Consider the following 11092-nt stretch of genomic DNA (forward strand, 5'->3'; position numbering starts at 1 on the left):
GTAGTTTCCTTGAAAAACCCTGTTTGCTCTCTGTGAGGTGTATTAGCCTTATTACATAAATAAAACTAATAAATAAGTGGTGAACTAAATCCTAAGGGTATTATCAATACCCTCTAGTAATCGAATCGGTTATTACTTTGAGGTTAGTTCACTTGTTTCATTATTACAAAAGTAAATTCTGTTATCTAGGTTGCGAGTGTCATAACCGTACTTAGACTTGATATGGCACGTAACGGGGCCAGTATCTTTTTTTATGACTTTGTCACCCGTAGACCTGACGGTCCCACTGTAGCTAGCAGTGAGGTGCGGGATAGTCAGTCCCGTATAGATCTATACACAACAGTCACGCTCTCCCTACAAGAGATTCTGGTTACAAGTGTTAGTCCTACACTCTCGAATTCGGTGGGAGTGTTACCAAGGACGTGTCTCCAACTTTAGACTAACAATTTGCATGTAATAATAACGAAAATTCTGTTTATGATTTGTATGAATCCTTTATAAAATATCACATTTTATGACAAGATTCACAAGTTCATTGCTTTAGTTTTGAAAACTGTTTCTACGAGTTGATTTCTTAATCGTTTGGTAAAACTGTTTTCTGTGTTAAAAGCATACTGAACATATAATGATTTTATACAAAATAATATACTTTGAGCACAAGTTTCCTTGTACTTTTGCTTGTATTCCTCCCTGAAAACATGAAAAACTCGGAAAAAACGTAGGGGTATGAACTCACTGTTTGACGTGGGATTCGAGTGTAAGTTGCTAGGAATTGCTGAGTGTCAAATAAAGCCTCGGGCACAAACGGATCCTATTTAGCATGTAAAAGTACATATATGCATAAGGTGAGGGCATAACACTAGTTGTTATGGAAGGAAATCATCCTAGGGACCAGGAAACACTTGAAACTAAGTGTTAGAATCGCATGTGATTTGAAAATGGGGAGTTTACGGTCGTAAAAGGAGTGTACGGTCAAGGGTTTGCGGCCCAACTGGGTTTACGGCCCATATGTTTACGGCCCAAGTGTTTGCGGTCCATGGGTTTACGGCCCATGGGTTTACGGCCGTAAACACTTGGTGAAAGATGTGATTTTCGGTGTTTCAAGGTCCTTTCTAGCCTTCTGGAAGTGTTCTAAGCCTCATGCCCAGTTCAAGGAAGAGTTTAAAGGTCAATAATCGACAAAAAATGGAGTTTACGGCCATTGAAGGGTGTACGGCCGTAAACACTCAGTTCATGCGTTTCAGGTCGATTTTTAGGCGAAAGTCGATGGTTTCTAGTAGATAACAAGTACAGATGGTAGTTACTTACTGTTAAGAAGCTTGGAATGAGGTTTTTAGCCACCAAGAACTAGTGAGTGTTCCTGGTGAGAAAGAAAATCTAGAAAAAGATGAGATTTAGGAGATGAGACATGGATTCATCACTAGAATAAGGATAGAAACACAATCAAAGTGAAGAATCACTTACATTCTTGAGGATCCTTGAGCAAATTCGAAGTTTGTTGAGAGAGAGAGAGAGAGAGTAGAGAGAGAAAGCTCCTGAGATGTGTAAAGTGAGAAATGAAGGCCACTCATCCCTTATATAGGGGTGGGGTGGAGGGTTTACGGTCGCAAACAGGGTTTACGGTCGTAAACTGAGTTTGCGGCCGTAAACTCCTCTCGAAGGGTTGTTTTGCCCGGATGCTATGCTTTGACTTAGAAAACCTCGATTTCGAATCCAAAACTCGATTGAACTGAGCTTAGAATATTCCGTTAGACCAAAAATAATACTAACGTGAACGGAAATAAATCCGATTTGATTTATTTAAAACGTAAAGTCCTTCCCAAACTAAGAAATTTGACGGAATAAATAAAAACCCAAATTTTATTAACGGAAACTGGGTAAGGATAACGGAAAAAGTTTCGGGTTGTCACATCATCCCCCCGTTAGAGGGAATTTCGTCCCGAAATTCGAACATAGAATACAAATCATGGATTAGGAAAGAGATGCGGATACTTCTGTTTCATCTGATCTTCACGCTCCCAAGTGAATTCGGGTCCCTGCTTGGCATTCTAGCGAACCTTCACTATCGGGATGCGACTTTGTTTCGTTCGTTTGATCTCTCTATCCATGATTTCGATTGGTTCTTCCACAAAGTTCAGGTTCTCGTTGATTTCAATCTCGTCGAGAGGAATCGTAAGGGTTTCGTCGGATACGCATTTCTTAAGATTCGAAACGTGGAAGACAGGATGAATGTTGCTAAGTTCTTGCGGTAAACGAAGTTTGCAGGCTACGGGACCGATCCTAGCGAGGATCTCGAAGGGTCCTATGTATCTTGGATTTAGCTTTCCATGCTTTACGAAGCGTATCATGCCTTTCCAGGGCGAGACCTTCAACAGAACACGGTCTCCAACCTGGAACTCCAAGGGTTTTCGTCGTTTATCGGCGTAGCTCTTTTGTCTATCTCGTGAGGCTTTGAGTCGTTCCCGGACTTGTACGATCTTTTCGGTGGTTTCGCGGGTGATTTTTGGGCCAGTAAGAGTGCTGTCAGGGACTTACCCCTTGGCTAGCTGCGTGTCGCCCACCTCAGCCCAGCACAGAGGGGATCTGCACTTGCGACCATAGAGGGCTTCGAAAGGCGCCGCCTTGATGCTGGTGTGGTAACTGTTGTTGTAGGAAAACTCGACCAAGGGCAAATGGGTGTCCCACGACTCACCGAAGTCAATGACACATGCTCTCAACATGTTTTCCAAGGTCTGGATGGTTCTCTCACTCTGCCCATCTGTCTGAGGATGGTAAGCTGTGCTCATATCCAGCTTAGTTCCAAGAGCCTTCTACAGTGACTGCCAAAACCTCGAAGTGAACCTGCTATCTCGATCGGAGATAATGGACACAGGAACACCATGCAGTCGAACTATCTCTCGGATGTAGATTCATGTGAGTCTCTCCATTTTGAAGTTTTCCTTGATCGGAAGGAAGTGGGCGGATTTAGTCAGTCGGTCGACAATTACCCAGATGGCGTCGTGCCCACTCGGAGACTTGGGTAATTTGGTGATAAAATCCATAATAATTCTCTCCCACTTCCACTCAGGTATCTCCGGCTGGTGGAGTAGACCTGAGGGCTTCTGATATTCGACCTTCACCTTGGTGTAAGTCAGGCACTTGCCCACGAAGGTAGCGATCTCTGCTTTCATGTTCGGCCACCAATACAGTTTCTTGAGATCGAGGTACATCTTGTCCGAACATGGATGAACGGAGTATCTAGTCTTGTGAGCTTCGTTCATTACAACCTCTCTGTAACCACCGAACTTTGGGGTCCAGATCCGGTCCATGAAATAGTAGACTCCGTCTCCCTTGATCTCTAGGTTCCTTTCCATTCCTCTCAAGGCTTCACCCGGCATGTTCTCTGGTTTTAAGGCTTCAAGCTGAGCCTCCTTGATTTGCGCGGATAAATGGGAATGGATAGTCATGGTCAGTGCCTTCACTCTACGACCTGAGTACTCCTTCCGGCTGAGGGCATCTGCCACCACATTGGCCTTGCCGGGATGGTAGCGGATTTCGCACTCGTAATCGCTTAGTAGCTCAACCCATCGCCGTTGTCTCATGTTCAGCTCCTTCTGGTCGAAGATATGCTACAGACTTTTATGGTCAGTGAAGATAGTGTACTTGGTTCCGTAGAGCTAATGTCTCCATATCTTCAATGCGAAGACCACTGCTCCCAATTGCAGGTCGTGCGTTGTGTAGTTGACTTCGTGTGCTCTCAGCTGTCTTGAGGCATAAGCAATGACTTTTCCCCGTTGCATGAGCACACAGCCTAGGCCCTGATTGGATGCATCACAGTAGACAACGAAGTCCTCCGTCCCTTCGGGCAGAGACAAGATAGGTGCGCTGCATAGGGCCCGCTTCAACGTTTGGAACGCAGTTTCTTGCTTTTCACTCCAACAGAAAGGTACACCTTTCTGAGTCAGAGTGGTTAGGGGTTTGGCAATTCTGGATAAATCTGCGATAATAGCCAGCGAGACCCAAGAATTGACGGATTTCTGTGGGCGTCTTCGGTGCTGACCAATTCTCTATCGCTTTGATTTTGGAGGGGTCCACGTGTATGCCTTCCTCGCTTACCACGTGAGCTAGGAAGGTTACTTTTCGAATCCAGAATTCGCACTTGGAGAATTTCGTGTACAGCTTCTCCGTCCTTAGGGTTTCCAGCACCGTTCTCAAGTGCTGTCGATGATCTTCCTCACTTCTGGAATAGACAAGTATATCGTCGATGAACATGATTACGAACTTTTCCAGGAAAGAACGTCACACCCGATTCATCAGGTCCATGAATACCGCCGGTGCGTTGGTTAGACCGAAGGGCATCACTACAAATTCGTAGTGACCATACCGAGTCCGAAATGTTGTCTTAGGAACATCACTCTCATGGACTTGCATCTGATGGTACCTTGATCTTAGGTCTATTTTAGAGAAGTAACTGGCTCCCTGAAGCTGATCGAAGAGGTCGTCGATTCGAGGAAGAGGGTAACGGTTTTTGACAGTGAGCTTGTTCAGTTCACGGTAATCAATGCACATCCGAAAGGATCCATCCTTCTTTTTCACAAATAAGATCGGGGCTCCCCAGGGTGAGGAACTCGGTCCTATGAATCCTTTGCTGAGCAGCTCATTGAGCTGACTGGATAACTCCTGCATTTCTTCCGGCGCTAATCGGTATGGGGATTTAGCTACGGGGGTAGCTCCGGGGACTAAGTCGATGCGAAACTCGACTTGGCGCTCGGGAGGGATTCCCGGGAGATCTTCGGGAAAAACATCGGGAAAGTTGCAGACTTCGGGGATGTCAAAAGTGTTTAGCCTGGCAGCCAAGACATTTCCTTGCGTTAGGGGCGTTAATCCCCAAATGTATCTCTCTATCTTCTTGCTTTCCGGGGTGACCATTCCCAGGAAAAGAAGCGCTAGGTCTTCAAACCTATAAGTGTAAGCAGCAATGTCGGAACCCTTCATCTTTAGGGTCCAGAGCTCGTGCTCCAGTTTCTGCATTTCGCCCCGTGGGCAGTACTCATCCAGCATGAGTTCCTTTAAACTTTCCCAACCCATAGTATTCGCCACTGGCAGGGTTAGGGATTTGACCCGACTATTCCACCAGGTCAGTGCTCTGTTGGCGAAAGTGCGAGCGGCGAATTTTACTTTGTTGGCTTCAGAACAGGAACAGATTTCGAAAATGGACTCGATTTTCTCGAACCATTGGGTCAGGGCAATAACCCCTCCTTTGCCGTCGAAAGATGTGGGTTTCGCGTTCATGAACTCCTTATAAGAGCACTCCTTCTAGTGTCCCTGACCACCTTCATGATTTTGGGGATGAGTACCACCTCCCTGCCTGCCAGATCCGCCAGGATTAATCTGTGACATCGCGGCAGCCACAGCAGCAGTAACAGCTGCCTGGAACATAGCAGGATCGAATTGAGGGGGTGGTGGTGGTGGTGGAGTGTCGTCATTTCTTCTGATGGGTCTTCTTCGGGGAGGCATCTTGTTCTAGAAAAAACTAGGAATAAGAGGATGGTAAGTCCTCAAAATATATGAAATAAAATATATCCCATCCTGATAATAAAGTGTTCTACCAAGCGAATTTCTACAATGTATTCGGCTCTGGCTAAAATACTCCTACAGTATTTTAAGTTGTATGTTTTATTCTTTTGATACCTTGTTGTATGGATACTAGGTAAGTTTTAGGCCTGTTGCAACACCATAGTCACTCCCAAACACATGTTGGTCACGTCTCGAATAAATATAGTTGATCAGGCTATATTGACCCTAGACATGATTACATAACTGCCTAAGTTTAACCGCAGTGTTCAACATCCAAATACTTTTGTTTTGTTCTACTCATGATATTGTTTCTGGTATGTAGGTATACTTGTATACTTTTTGCAAAAATACTTGTATTTTAAAAGTATACTTTTAGTTCAGAGCATTTCAGCCCCTTTGTGTTTATAGTTGTATACCATGTAAGGTTCGGTATACTTAGTTCACTATAAACAATAGCTCTAATACAAATCTGTCACACCCCGAACCATCGGAACGAACGGCGGAAACGTCCGGGGGCGGGTGACGTCATGCATAGTATCACAACAATCGTATCATAGCAATCACAGTAAACACAACCATTACATTATAATATGAATATTTACATTGTTTGAAAACATAGTTTGTTCACATCAGTATATAACAAAAGTGAAAGACGTGACTCCAAAATGCTCCGTCTTCTCCAAAAGTTGGCAAGTGTACCTGTCTATTGTTGCCCTGAGAACACAAGCAATTTTAAAATATCAGCATAAAGCTGGTGAGTTCATAAGCGTTTAGTTCTAGTGAAAGAAATGTTTCTTTGATCCTTTGAAAAGTGTTTCCCAAGAAAATCCTATATTTTCTTATGAAAGATGTTTGATTATCCATTAGCTGTATGTTAAACAGTTTGTTTATGAAAGGTTGAGTTATCCCAGGAAAATCCTATATTTTCCTAAAAAGTTGACAGTTGGTTATCTGTTCTTGTCTGAGGTGTACAAGTATCTACCATACTTGTATCGTTAGATGTAGTTTCCTTGAAAAACCCTGTTTGCTCTCTGTGAGGTGTATTAGCCTTATTACATATATAAAACTAATAAATAAGTGGTGAACTAAATCCTAAGGGTATTATCAATACCCTCTAGTAATCGAATCGGTTATTACTTTGAGGTTAGTTCACTTGTTTCATTATTACAAAAGTAAATTATGTTATCTAGGTTGCGAGTGTCATAACCGTACTTAGACTTAATATGGCACGTAACGGGGCCAATATCTTTTTTTATGACTTTGTCACCCGTAGACCTGACGGTCCCACTGTAGCTAGCAGCAAGGTGCGGGATAGTCAGTCCCGTATAGATCTATACACAACAGTCACGCTCTCCCTACAAGAGATTCTGGTTACAAGTGTTAGTCCTACACTCTCGAATTTGGTGGGAGTTTTACCAAGGACGTGTCTCCAACTTTAGACTAACAATTTGCATGTAATAATACCGAAAATCCTGTTTATGATTTGTATGAATCCAATATAAAATATCACATTTTATGACAAGATTCACAAGTTCATTGCTTTAGTTTTGAAAACTTTTTCTACGAGTTGATTTCTTAATCGTTTGATAAAACTGTTTTCTGTGTTAAAAACATACTGAACATATAATTATTTTATACAAAATAATATACTTTGAGCACAAGTTTCCTTGTACTTTTGCTCGTATTCCCCTCCTGAAAACATGAAAAACTCGGAAAAAGCATAGGGGTATGAACTCACTGTTTGCCGTGGGATTCGAGTGTAAGTTGCTAGGAATTGCTGAGTGTCAAATAAAGCCTCGGGCACAAACGGATCCTATTTAGCATGTAAAAGTTCATATATGCATAAGGTGAGGGCATAACACTAGTTGTTATGGAAGGAAATCATCCTAGGGACCAGGAAACACTTGAAACTAAGTGTTAGAATCGCATGTGATTTGAAAGTGGGGAGTTTACGGTCGTAAAAGGAGTGTACGGTCAAGGGTTTGCGGCCCAACTGGGTTTACGGCCCATATGTTTACGGCCCAAGTGTTTGTGGTCCATGGGTTTACGGCCGTAAACACTTGGTGAAAGGTGCGATTTTCGGTGTTTCAAGGTCCTTTCTAGCCTTCTGGAAGTGTTCTAAGCCTCGTGCCCAGTTCAAGGAAGAGTTTAAAAGTCAATAATCGACCAAAAATGGAGTTTACGGCCATTGAAGGTTGTACGGCCGTAAACACTCAGTTCATGCGTTTCAGGTCGATTTTTAGGCAAAAATCGATGGTTTCTAGTAGATAACAAGTACATATGGTAGTTACTTACTGTTAAGAAGCTTGGAATGAGGTTTTTAGCCACCAAGAACTAGTGAGTGTTCTTGGTGAGAGAGAAAATCTAGAAAAAGATGAGATTTAGGAGATGAGACATGGATTCATCACTAGAATAAGGATAGAAACACAATCAAAGTGAAGAATCACTTACATTCTTGAGGATCCTTGAGCAAATTCGAAGTTTGTAGAGAGAGAGAGAGAGAGAGAGAGAGAGTAAAGAGAGAAAGCTCCTGAGTTGTGTAAAGTGAGAAATGAAGGCCACTCATCCCTTATATAGGGGTGAGTTTACGGCCAAGGGGTGGGTTGGAGGGTTTACGGCCGTGAACAGGGTTTACGGTCGTAAACTGAGTTTGCGGCCGTAAACTCCTCTCGAAGGGTTGTTTAGCCCGGATGCTATGCTTTGACTTAGAAAACCTCGATTTCGAATCCAAAACTCGATTGAACTGAGATTAGAATATTCCGTTAGACCAAAAATAATACTAACGTGAACGGAAATAAGTCCGATTTGATTTATTTAAAACGTAAAGTCCTTCACAAACTAAGAAATTTGATGGAATAAATAAAAACCCAAATTTTATTAACGGAAACTGGGTAAGGATAACGGAAAAAGTTTCGGGTTGTCACAGATTGTACTTTTAGAAAATAAACGGTTTCTTGTTAAAAGTATAAGTACATGCATACATGCTCGCATAGTGTCATAACTAGGAAGAACATAAAGTAAAAGGGGAGGAGTTGTACGTTACGAGTATGCCTTGGGATATGTGGTCAAGTCTGGGATGGATATAGCCTGATCAGCTATATCTGTCCGAGAAGTGACTTGCATATATTAGGGGATAGTCGTAGTGGACAACAAATCTAACAACCTAACATCACCGCATAATGAATGCGCTAAAAACCAAACATAACATTTAAAAATACTATAGGAGTATTTTGTAACTTTATATCTCGACATTTAGATTCATTTCATATCTCTTACACCCCTATTCTCGTACAGACAACATGGCGGGATTCCATCTACCTGGAGACCCTTACTTCCCTAATGAGGGAAATGCTGGATGGCTTGAGGCAGAACTCGAGGAAATGATCGAGGAGGATCCTGAGGAAGAGCCCGAAGAGGTTGAGGAAGAAGAAGACCCCGAAGAGGTTGAGGAAGAAGAGGAACCCGAGGAGGAAGAAGAAATGGGGGACAAAGAAGAAGAAGAAGAACCCGAGGAGGAAGTCATCAACCCTCCTTACATCGCCAGGGTGCCTGCGAACCGTTTTGGCTACAACGGGCCCGAACCCCATTGCGCAACAGTGATCGAGCGATGGAACCGTCAACAACGACAACGATCACCATTTCGCGACCAACGAGGTTACTACGACCTCAGCCATGGGGGACCGGCTGACAGAGCGCTTCCAGTCATGACCCAACAAATAACTATCATCTATGATCGCGGTAGAGCGACGACGGACCGAATGCGGGAGCTGAGTGCCAATATAGAAGCTACCACTACCCGCACCAGAGACCTAGAAAGAGACTCCTGCTTCAGGGACCAACTCATCAAGGACCTTCTCGGCGCTCGAGCAGAAGCAAAGGAGTATCAAGAAAAATACTTGGCACTCGAGGAAAGAGTGGTTACAGCCGAGCGACGATTGGCCGAACTCCAGGGCGCATTGATCTCATCCGAAGCACCACCAGGGACCGATCATTGTGAGTAGAACTCATGCTACTCGCACGTCCTTGTAGAATAGGTTTATGAGTATGCGTTGGTGCTACTCTTTTTGCATGTAAGCTAACCCTGCGATTAAGTGATTACACGACTCAAGGGGCTATGTTATGCCAAAATTTTCCATTACATTGATGTAGACCTGCATAGAGGTCAAATTTTTCCTAAACGATATGTATCAAATTATATCAATGAAATTGGCATGTATTCTATTTCATTGCGAGTTTATGATAAATCTCATAACATGACAGTATAAACAATTTGCTTTCGGTGTTTCTGAGATTCTTAATGTGCACCTCCTGGTTAATTGTAACTGTGAGACGATCGACTTAGAAATGGTGAGTCCGCCTTAGGTCCTGTGCCTTGTTTGGTTGTTGACTTAGGATAGACTCATTAAGTTTAATGGCCTATTGGACCATGATTACAAACAACTGGTGTGCATCGAGTGATCTTAGGAAAGGACCAGGCATGACCAAAGATTACAGAATTACATTTGGGTCACTACTAAATTCAGGGAGTTCGAGCGCATGAACTTTCATCATAAATCATTTCTGAAGGTTTTAAGTCAGGACATATAACAAATAATCAAATTCAATAAACTCCGACTTGTCATTACAATTGAAGACTTACCGACTTTTCGTCTTTATAACTTTTGACAGAACTATGCCACCAAGGAAAAGACCCAGACCTTCCGGCAGCACAACACCACCTCCTCCGCCACCACCTCCACAGTTTGATTCCGTGATGTTCCAGGCTGCAGTAACAGCAGCCGTAGCGGCTGCAATGTCGCAGATAGGTACAAACGGTGCTGGTGGTTCTGGATCTGGTGCTACGCACTCTAACCACGGGGACAGTACGGGGCGTACAAAAGAGTGTTCTTACAAAGACTTCACGAATGGCAAACCTGATTTCTTCAGTGGAAGCAGGGGAGTGGTCACACTATTGCAATAGTTCGAGAGGACTGAAGCAGTTTTCGAAATCTGTGCTTGTCTCGAAACGAGCAAAGTCAAGTATGCGGCATTCACTTTCACCGGTAAAGCTCTCACTTGGTGGAATGGCCGAGTTAAGTCACTTACTCCTGCAGTGGCTAACTCTATAAGCTGGGAGGACTTGAAAGCTTTGATGCTGAAGGAGTATTGCCCGAGGGGCGAAGTGCAAAAACTTGAAGAAGAACTCTGGAACCTTAAGATGTCGGGCACAGACCTTGAAACTTATACTACCCGATTCAATGACCCCGCACTCCTCTGCCCAACAATGGTCACTCCAGAAGAGAACAAGGTGGAACGATACCTCTGGGGGCTATCATCCCAGATTCAAGATAGTGTGCTGGCCTCGAAACCCACTACTTTTGACAGTGCCTAGGAATTGGCACAACAACTTGTCGACCATAGGGCCGGCCACGGTACTGTTACTACCACCCATGATCAGGCTAAGGGGGGGGGGGGGAGCAATAAAAGAAAATTCTGGAACAACTAAAAGAACCAGTCGGTGCTAGACTCCGCCAAAAAGCAACAGACAGTTGCTGTC

The sequence above is a fragment of the Lactuca virosa genome, chromosome 3, assembly GCF_052849685.1.
Source record: "Lactuca virosa cultivar CGN04683 chromosome 3, Lactuca_virosa_CGN04683_v6, whole genome shotgun sequence".
Taxonomy (NCBI): Eukaryota; Viridiplantae; Streptophyta; class Magnoliopsida; order Asterales; family Asteraceae; genus Lactuca; species Lactuca virosa.